We start from the raw sequence: 11045 nt of genomic DNA on the forward strand, positions 1-11045 counted from the left end.
GTTTTGGTGGGCACCGCACTGGAACTGGGATGAAGAATGGTTGCAGAGCCAACAAATGGGTCGAGCACTCCTCGCCCACAGCCTCAGCACCTTGTTGCCACAAAAGAGCAAACTTTGGCTGTGCTCCCTTTTCCAAATGCAACTACGTAAAGGTCACAGAGGAGGAGATGAAACTAGGAGTTGTAATAAGGAAGGAGAAATAAAAAATAATGACAGAAATAAATTGTCATAAGAGGGGATACAGTTATGATTTATTGTGATATTCTACAAATTTGGAGGTGATTAAAAGCCACCTAAAATTCACATTAACAAGTCACATAAAAATGGAATTAAACTAGTGGGCATAATGTGGCAGGGTATAAAGAAAAATCATGACAGAAATAAATTGACAGAAGAATGATACTATTCAAGTTTTACTCTGTCGCGTCACACTGACAGGAGACTAGTATTTTAATTTCAGAGTTGTGGTTGAGTTTTTGGAGTTCATTAAAGGCCCACATTAAGAATCTCATAAAAGTGAGAAGAAATTAGTGACCATAATGTGGCAGAGGAAATAAAGAAACAATAATGACAGAAATAAATTGACAGAAGAATGATACACTTAATGTTTCACTCTGACACCCTCTATTAATAGGCCGCTGCAAGCTGGAGCAAATGTCATTCATATTTTAGCCAAAGTATACCACTAATTAGGCCGGCTTTCTGCACTGGAATTAAATTTGAGATCCCTCACCTTTAGAGTGGGATCATTTGAATTCTAAAGAAAAGAGCTGGTGACAGAAAAAAAAACTTTCTGCTCGGGCTCTTCTAATGAGATAAAATTCCCCCTTCTCCCCATTTCCTAGCTATAATTGCTGATTATGTTGTTACACAGGAGCGGCTCTCCGCTCTCTCCTCCCCATCATTATGATTTAGTCTGGCATATCGGGGTGCTTCAAACACGGACTGAAGTGGTTTGAGTCTAATTTAGCACTCATTTAGGCCGCAGGTACCGACGAAGGTAAACACCGCATTGTTATAATTAATTACCCCTTAGGCCTAGCCAGGCCAGCTCTGTTTCAGCTGACCCTTATAATAATAAGGCTTAGGGGCATATTGTATTTCTTTTGACAGATTAATTAGAAATTCAGCCGTGGAGGTACAAAGCAACTCTGTCATGAATATTTAAATGGACTGACACAAAAAATCATGAAAGGGCTGCTGAACTACATGACAGACAGGGGATATTAGCCAAGTGATTCTAATCAATAATCTCTTGATCTCTTACATATTAATACACTGCCTGCTGTTATTAAGCTCCATAATAAGGAAGGGGAGAGAAAGTTAGTGTAGCTCTGCTGTAGGGCTCGCCGGGCCCCCAGTGTATACACTAACTGACGGAGAAAATGCACAGAGGAGCCAAGCCTCAGCCTCTTCAATCTCATCCAATCTTAAGGAATGGCAGCTCTGAGCATCGCCGGCCGGATAATTATTGGCCCTGACAAGGTGAAGGCGTTTGCAGGCAAATGAGATGGGAAGTAGGATAAGTCCCCAGACCACCCAGCGCAGGGCACGCTCAAAACCAACCGCGCGCCACTGTGCGGGCTTGTATTTGCTTTAGCAGGGGAAATATGGGAATCACAGCGCTTTTGAGTCGTGTTGAAGGGTCAGTGACAGTCGAACACCGGGAGCTCACTGTTACTGTTGTTAATGTTAACTTTAACACCAAGTCAACTGGATTTACCCCCGGTCCCTTTGCTCATCTCCTATAACATCAAGGCCACCGAGTGAATTAAACAGCATAGTGGAGCTGAATATCATCTAAATTCATTACAGCCGCTTCCTCCCTAACTGGAGGAGGCAGCTTCGCGCATGGCTGTGGAAGCACGCCGCCACCGCAGCACCAGGGAGCTTCTTTGTGCCGGGTGGTGGGGCTGGGAGAGCGGTAGCGGGATGGGCAGAGGGGCTGCGGGCATCCACTGGGCATCCGCGTTCTGTTATCGCAGGAAAGCGATCCGCACAGCGTGCTCGTGTTGTGCAAGAGGAAGGGCTCAGCTGGAGAGGGAACTGGACTAGCTCCAGTGCCTGGCTAAACAACTTAAAAAAGATGATATGACAGGAGAACGGAGTGATTATTCACATATTTAAATCGCGTGCACACAATGTTCAGATGGGATTATAAGGACAATGTCAGCTTTTAAAAAATGGCTGGGCAGCCAAAATATTTGATATACTTTTTTCTTTTTGGCTTAGATGTGAGCCCCGGTGTCGGTGTGCAGTGCCTGTTCCTACAGCCCTGCCTGTCCATATGGCAGCACCCATGGGAGCCAGAGCCCAGCCAACAGCACTTCAGAGCTGGATCTGCTGCTTCAGAAAGGCTGCAGGACTCACAGTGGCTCTGCCTGATTTTCATGGGGCATCTGAGTGGAGGAGCAGGTTGGAGTACACTCCTTTGCATGCAGGACATATTTATGCCACCCAACTCCCAGAGTCTTTTGGGAGCTTCTCTGTCCCCTACCATCACCATTAGGTTATTTTGTGGTGTACAGCTCTGCCATGCGAAAGGCATTCAGGATAATACCAGATGACAAAACATCTGACACTGGAGGGCTGGCAGTGCTGCTGAGCATTCCCATTTTCCCTGACTTTGGCGTTTCTTCTAAGCTCCTGGAAAGTGGAGGGCATTCAGCGTGAATGTGCCTTGTGCTTCTTGTCAATGTCCTTTTAATGGGATTGATTCCCATTGAAACCTTGATGGTTTTCCTGTGGGTATCTGTACACTTCTCTGGCTCCAATAATGGTGTAGGTTATGTGAGCTTGGACTGGTGTAATGCCTTTCAGTTACTGTGATAGGGTTTTTTTTGCATTATTGTCTGTAACCAAAGATTTTTCAGTTAGGACCCAAGAAGTCCACACTGGAACCTACAATGTTGTCCCAAGCCACATGGTGCCTAATAACTCCTTCCATACATACTTTGTTCTCTGATCTATTCAAGAAAGAGGAAAAAAACAGTGTGAAGTAAAAGAAACAGTGGGACCAGCTTAATGAGCAAAGCCAAAAGATCCAAGACCCCCAAGTAAAAGAGGACTTGGGCCACATGGAATCCAGGAATCCTCCAGGAGATTACTCCCAGAGGAGCTCTGGGTCTTCGCACAGCTCATCGCACCTGCAGCTGCTGCAGAAGGGATAGGAAATGTTTGCAAGCGGACAGTGTGCAAGGAATGTGCCCAGCTGTCTGGCGTGCTGTGCAAGATGTCTTTCATGTTGTGATTGCACTTTGAATGGTTTCCTAAATTCTGCTTCTGAAATCACATGTTTATGGGCATAGTGCCATCATATTGTGAGGAAAAATGCCCTGTCCCATTTGCAGGCCTCATCTGGTAATGGCTTCACTGCTTTGAGCAAACTCAGTAAATGCTTTAGGTTTTGCAGGAGCGCTAAGTAAAAAGTACGTAAATCTTAAAAGTACATTTACGTTTAAAAAAACGTCCCCTGAATTTATCAACACTTATATTTGCAGGTCACACTTTACTTGCACTTATAGATTTAAGTCTAACCCTTCTCATTACTTCAATGCCGCTTTTAAACCTCTAATGCATATTTAAGTGGTAGTATTAAAAAACTGTGTGTCAACTGCCATTGATGCGCGATGTAGGGCACTGACCCTTTGAACGCATTATCATGTCATTGGGCCCATTAAATGGAGCCATTTCTGTTGCTGTTAATTGGGTTGTGCGGTGTGCAGCAGTCGCAAGTGGTTACAGTTTATGCCATGAATTATAATAACAATAATATCGGATAGCGTGGCATAGATCTATATGGATACCAAATGCATATGATCAGTGATTGCTTTCGTTGCTACGGTATCCTATCTATTCAACTTGTCACCCCTCCCCTTTAAAAGTAATAAAGGTTTAATTTATGAGATCAAAACCAGCTTGTGGTCACTACTCTGCTTAGGTCCCTTAATTACGTTCAGCATCTACTCCCAGAGCAGTATCATTGGGCTGGTTCTGCTCGAGAAAAGACATGCCATTCCCTATGAATCATTTTTTGAAGTATCTGGCCCAGGAAAAGAAATTTGATACATCCTATCTACTTTGGGTAGGAAACAGCAACTCTTTTTTCCCTTCTTTTTTTTAATTCTTTTTTTTTTTCCTTTAAAAAATTGGATGTCAGAATTCACTTGGACAAAGGCCAGGGTACTTTGTGGTAAGTTTCAGCAACTGAAAATATTTGCATCTGATTTATAAAGTTTTGTAGACCGATGTAAACACGAGGCAAATCCTCGAGCCGGTGGCACTGCCTGCCATGCGGTTCCAATTAGAGGCTGGCGCACACTGCGGACCTGGCACGGAAGGGGCCTGGTCTTTGGATCTTGAGTTCTGTTTTCGATGGCCAAATTAACGCTCTGGGCCCTGATGCTCCTGAACTGTGGAGATTTCTGGAGCTGTCTGAATCCTTATAGGCAGGACCCATTTTCAATAATTAGTACTGTTGTCTTTCAATATCAATGGAAGTCATGATGTTTTATCATTTGCAGCTGGACATGCATGAGTACTCTTCTTGCTGATCTGGTGCTCCCGAAGAACAGATAATTAAGAACAAGGAAAACAGACTCCAAGCAAACGCCAAATTAAATGTCCAAATGCAAAATGTGTAGTAATTGCAATAGTAACAGTGGTGATGACAGCAACAATCATTTCCAGCCTTGCAGTTTTGTTTATAAAAATGTTAGTAAAAGGTGCAGTGCTGGAAACAAATAACTTTACCTCAGCCCTTTTATTGCAAAAACATAATAAAGTGTGAGCCAAGAAGTAAATTCATCTCCAGTCATATTACAGATTTTGGACCAAACTGGAGCTGTTACAAACTACATCTGTAAAAATTGTGTAATTATTATGGGTGGGTAAAGTCTGGCAAGAATTATTTTCTTAAGTAAAGCGTAAAAGAGAACAGATGTGTTGTAGCTGACACATTTATTTTTTGCCAGTTTCACTAATTCCGTACAAAAATTTGATCTCGTTTATCATATTATTGAATGGATTTCAAATTAGCAAGACAACGATGACTTTTTCATTGTCCCACTTTTAATGCCTGAGAAAAGCAGGGGGGTGGGGAAGGTTGTCTCACAGAAAGAAAATTAATTTGTTTTATTGGGCACTGAAAACCCAAGTCTTTTGTCAAACAGAGAAGAAAACATATATTTGGAAGGAGAGCTAGGTCACTAGTTAAATGTCAAGGTCTGCTAAAATCAAAAGGTAGGAGGGGTGGGTGACAATGAAATCTAAGTAGAAAACCATAAATGTAAAGAAACACCACTATTGCTGGGCTCGGGTGGAATGAGAAAAATGGCTAAAGACAAAGATAGGCAGCCTGGGTCTGGAAGTAATTACGGTCGAGTGAAGACAACTGAATTCCATATTACTTTGGTGGATGTCTGTAAAGGCAGTTTGGGGAGGTATTTTGGTAAGGTTTACTTTTTGGAGCTTAGCAACATAAATTTGTTGTCACTGAACTATTAAATAAAATAGACACATGTTGGCAAAAAGTGCACAGCAGAGGAATGGAACTGATTAAGGGACAGCCTATGAAATAATGGCTTAAATGGGCCCACTGCAGGATTTTAATATCCCATGACAACACTCAATTGTCAAATTCTGCTGGAGTGTCCAGGATGCTACTAAAATTAAGCCAGAAATTCCTAGATTTATTCTATTTTTTTTACAGCTAAGAACAGGAAATGCCAGTAAGCTGTGAGAATCAGAGCAAGAAACAAGAAACTGGGAAGAAAAGAGGATGGTCTACAATTTTACGAGATTTCTGCCATTAAATCTATAACAAATGTCTTTCACCTACACACGATAAAGAGGCAATGTGGGATTTTAATTGGACTTTTGGCTTTTCTTCATTTGATTTAAGCTTAGGTAGAATTTCAAACAATAACACTGGAACACCTGGTTAACACGTTAGATGATATGTATAGTTGTAAATTGTGGTTTTAATAGATGCTCACTGGGGGATTGCAAAGGGTCCCATTGTTCGGCTTGGCAGATATTAAAAAAGTTCATGAACTACTGGGATTTAAAACCTGCTCACATTATTTTAATATTACCCCAGTAATGTAATTTGATAATTTGACCAAACTTGTGGCCAATTTGTGGACAGAGAATCTAATGGTCACGTTACGTGATTAAAGTGCCCTGATATGGGGCTGAGCAGAACTCCCATTGTAATTTATTGCAACAGGCTAATCTGGAGAACAGCAACAGTTACTGAAATCTGATGATCATCATATTACATAGGCATAATCAAAGAAATGCATAGAGAAATTCTGCTTCCAAGAACAAACACAAACCACAAATGCTCTGCGCATTTCTTGGCTGCAAGAAAGTCCTAAGGTAAAATGTTTTGACAAGTAAACTTTCTCTTTCAGTGGAAGAACAAGGATTCATCAAGTTTAAGAGAAGAGATCAGTAATTTGAATTTTTTTTGTTATTATTTTTTTTATTTTTAGCCTTTAAGGAATGTTGGTCTGTTTGTGCTATCTGTTTTCATTTTGTTGTTGGGTCTCCTGGATAGCCAATGGAGAGAAAACTGCCAAGATAGGAGCATTCATGGAGATAGTTTGGATCAGGAGTGCATATGTTAGGCAAATCACTGTCACTCCCACTCACTACACTGTGCTTCAAATTGCAGAGAGGATCTGTAGAGTGCAAGATTGAGACAGCTTGAACCCCATGAGCCCCTGGGACCTGATCAGCTGTCTGGTGCTACAGCTCTACCGTCCTCAAAAAGCTGCTGAGATCAGGTTTACAACCAATGTAGGATGTCATCATCTGGCTGAGAGGGCAATCAAATAGGTGAAGAAACATACAGATGATGGGGCTGAACACTGTAGTTGTTGCTGGTGCTGTGTCTGATGCCCAGGAACAAGTGTGGAGCTCTGGGACCCATCCTGGGACGGTGTCCTGTGATGGCTTCATCAAAGGGTGAAAGTGATGGAGCTCTCAGGAGGACTCCTGGTTACACTCAACTGGAATACGCATCCACCTGCTCTAAAGCTGGGCTGTTCCCATGGGATAAATTGCCTGGGGACACTGGGTGAAATGCAGCCTTGTGTCCAGAGAGGAGCATTGGTAGCAATGAGGGTGCTCCACCAGCAGTGGAAAACCAGTAATGTGAGCAGCCCAGCTCCCAACAGCTCAGCCTTGCCTTGCCTGCTGTCCCTAAGCTTCTCGCATTCATACCTGTTCAACCTGCAGACTTATACTTGCTCCCAGTTTAAACATCTAAGTTAGCAATATTTAATTCCTCTCCCACCCATGTTTTTAGGAGTGGCATTAAAGGTACCTTGATGATACTGTTTTAAACTTCAGAACTTTTAGTTTTCCTATAATGATTTTACTGTCCATTCACAGCAGTGGAGTATTCCTCTGCTTTTCACTTACCCACCTGTCAGTTCAAATGCTTCCTAAACAAAGCTCACTCCCCTCCTCTCTCTATTATACCTGTGATGTAATTTTACCAAACATTTGTCATTTATGTGAACTTTGTTGAGTTTCTCAAGCAAGCTGGAACAAAACCTCAAACAAAACTTTTCTCACATCTCCCTTTTTGTTTACTCTCAGTATGTAATCATACACCTCACTTTCCTCCTCTGCTTTCCCAGTTAGATATCTTTCATAGATAACAAGACCTCCCTTAGGCCCTGATTCAGCAGACCACTTAAGCGTGTGCTTAACTTCAAATACCTTTGTAAGGGCTTTTGCTGAATCAGGATCTTAGTATTTCTCCTCATCTAACTGCTGTTCTCCCATGGTTATTTCAGTATTTGCTTACAGGAAAATCTGAGCACAGAGTTCACGGGTGATGTCAGCAGGTTTTTGCCCCATCCAGAGATGAAGTATTTTGGTGCACTCAGCAGAAGAGCCAGGTGAAGGGGCTGCACAGGTAATTCTGTGCCAATGGGGCTCTATGCTGGGTTTCTACCTCAAAAACAGTTTTGAACATTGCTACTGTTGGTGGGTTGTACCAGTGACTGGTAGTGGTAAGTGTGACAAACATTCTAGGACATGATGGTATCTAAACAATATAGTGTTTAATCTCAGATCAGACAGTTGGACTTATATACCAGACACATTCAACTGCTTCATTTTGACAAGATTGGTCCAAATGGTCAAGAGATTACTAAGTCTCCATACATATTTTTTTCTCAATTGCTGCTAAGTACAGCTGTTTTAAAAAACAAGGTTATTCCCCTTTACACACTGTTGATGTACAAATCCTTAATTTCTTTTCCAGGAGGCAGCAGGGTGATGAGTCTGTCATTCATTTAAAAAAAAACATCTTGGACTGATGAAAATACGATGTAATTATTCACTGCAACAAAAATTGGCCATAGTCCTTGCCAGTCATGCCAACCACTTCATTTTGATTATTTATTTACTTTTAAAAATCTTTGTTCATTTCCACTTACTTTCAAACTGCAACTACATCAAATGTTTTTGAGCTGCAAGCTCATTGCAATAGCAATGAGATGTGCAGTCGTCTGCCTTTCTCCTGCTGAGCATGAGGAGGTTTGATCTTGTCAGAGGGGCTACCTGGGGTTTTCCTTCTTGTCTGGTAAGGTCGTTGGAGACCAAACATCTAAGATAAGTGATGCAGTGAAATTCAGATGGAAATGCATGACCCTCCACCAGGCTGACCTCCCATGATTTTTATCAACTGCATGAGATGCTGAAAGGCTGTAAAATTTAAAGGAGGAGAAAGCAGGACCATCATATTTCGTACTTCTTTGATGCTCCACCATGCAACAACCTATATAGTTGCCCCCATCTCCATATAACATCTTCCCCTTTTCTGTGCTAAATGATTGAAGGCAACTGAGGCTGTGGAAGTCTTGGTCATAACACTTGAAGTCTAGGGGCAAAGCAAATGGATTAGAAAGCTCATATGTGTGTCTCAGTGAACAAACCTCAACAAACTGGAAAGTATAGAGCAAACAAATTATGTCACATTGATTTTTCTTTTTTTTTTTTCTTTTCCGTCTCCAATGTACATTCTTGCACATTCGAGTCAAGTGAGGGACAGACCAAATTTTTTTTCCCTGAAGTAGCATGTCAAATCATAAATTCTTTTTGGCACTTTTTTCTTCTTCTCCTGGCTCATCTGGGAAAGGAAGTTGATGGTTTCTAAAGGTTCATGTCATACAAAAAGGAGAACAAATACCCTCTTATTGGTCTAGTACCTGTCAGAGTTGAATATATATTTTGAGGTAAATTGCAAAAACATTAAAATCTCTCTTCAAGTCCCACTTCTGCTTTGATGTGTAATGTGAACTGTTCAACTGATTGTGGCAAGGCTGTGGGTATTTGGGGTTCATTAAACTGCTGTTATCAAAATATGGTGTAACATTACCTCAATAATGTTACATATCTCTTTCTCCTGTCTAAAGTCTTAGGAATCAGAAAACATTTTCTTTATTTTTGAAAATCACTTCACACATTCAAGATTTAATTAGAAGTAAATAATAATTATTGGAAGACAGCAACCTCCCTCAAACACGAAGGAAGTTTGGGATTAGGCTGAAATATGCCATTCACATCAATAGACCATTCTCCAACTCTGAGTTTTGAGCTAGAATTTAGAAAAAATAAACACATTCCTCCTCATATGTTAAAGGCTCAACACTGACCTAATGACTCCACGGCAAGCTCAGGTCATCTCTACAGATCCGTATGAATTTGTCTGTGTTTATAGCTATGTTTGCAGAGCTGAGTCTTGGCCAGAAGACTGGAGTAGATGTAAATTTTCACAGTATTTTGGGTTGCTCAAAGATCCCATTTGCTAGAATCGGGAGTAAAAGGATCAAGATGAGACATTATGAATTACTCTGACACTTTTGGTTTATTACCAAAATAGCATGTAGAAAAAGGTAATGCTCTAAGATACCAATAAAGCAAGCCAAATCAAACTCATGCAGTCCCAGTGCATTGTAACATGGCTGTGTGATTCTGCGCATGGGACTATTGATGGCCAGTGTGAACCCCCTGGAGAAAGACAGCAGTCACACAACTGTCCATTTTTCCAGGTTCACCACTGCTAAGGCACAGACACAGAGCACAGTGCCAATGCTGGCAGACAGCGGGGTCTCTGAAGGCCCAGGCTGAGATCTCCAGCAAACCCCATGTGTCTTTCATTTATTTCAATAGGAAATGTCATGGGACTCGTGAGATTCCATTCATTTTTTTAAGCAGTTGTACTAAATGTGTCTGATTAAACACCGCGCACAGCGCAACACGTGCTCTGGAAGGAAAGTTTCCTCCTCACAGCAAACCAGGCAATTTAATAATACTCAGGCAGTATTTAGAGAACAGACTTAATTGGGATATTCCTTACAATGGGTGATGCTGAGTTACTCTGTGCAACTTGTGAGAAAAGACACACTGTGCAATTCTGTAAACATTGCATGTTTAGTTCATGTATGCCTGTAAACAGCGGCTGAACCAGTACCATTAAATGTTCAATTTAAACACATACCCGGATATCTCTCCTCCTCTAAATCAACAGTTTCCCTCCAGAGTGATGTCAATAGACTGCTGCACATGGTACGTTCTTTTTTTTAATAATATCTTCATTTTAATGTGGATATTGCCTTTTCACCTGGGAGCGGGGCTCTATTGAAATTCTAATGGGAGAGCGTATTCTTTAACATGAGAATACCAGGGCCTGCGTAGATGCAGAGCAGAATGAGAGATGGAGCATTAACTGATTTTCCTCCCTCCAGAAGAGGGGCCTGCGTGGGTCAGGCTGGCGGGGCTTTTCCCTTCCTATTTGCCTTCAGTTTCATAGCAACAATAATTTTAAACTTTATATTCAGCGGAGGAAAAAGGAATCCAAATGCACCTGAATTACTGTACTGTACCAGGGAATTTAATTAAGAATATACACATTAGAATTTCAGTGGGAGCGCCTATTTAATGTTACTTTATTAAGCCTTCTATCAAACCCTTTTTTATGTATATCAGTTGATATACAATTAATCTGCTCTCTTGTGAGAAAA

The sequence above is a fragment of the Phasianus colchicus genome, chromosome 8 (genome assembly GCF_987193195.1).
Source record: "Phasianus colchicus chromosome 8, bPhaCol1.hap1.1, whole genome shotgun sequence".
NCBI lineage: Eukaryota > Metazoa > Chordata > Aves > Galliformes > Phasianidae > Phasianus > Phasianus colchicus.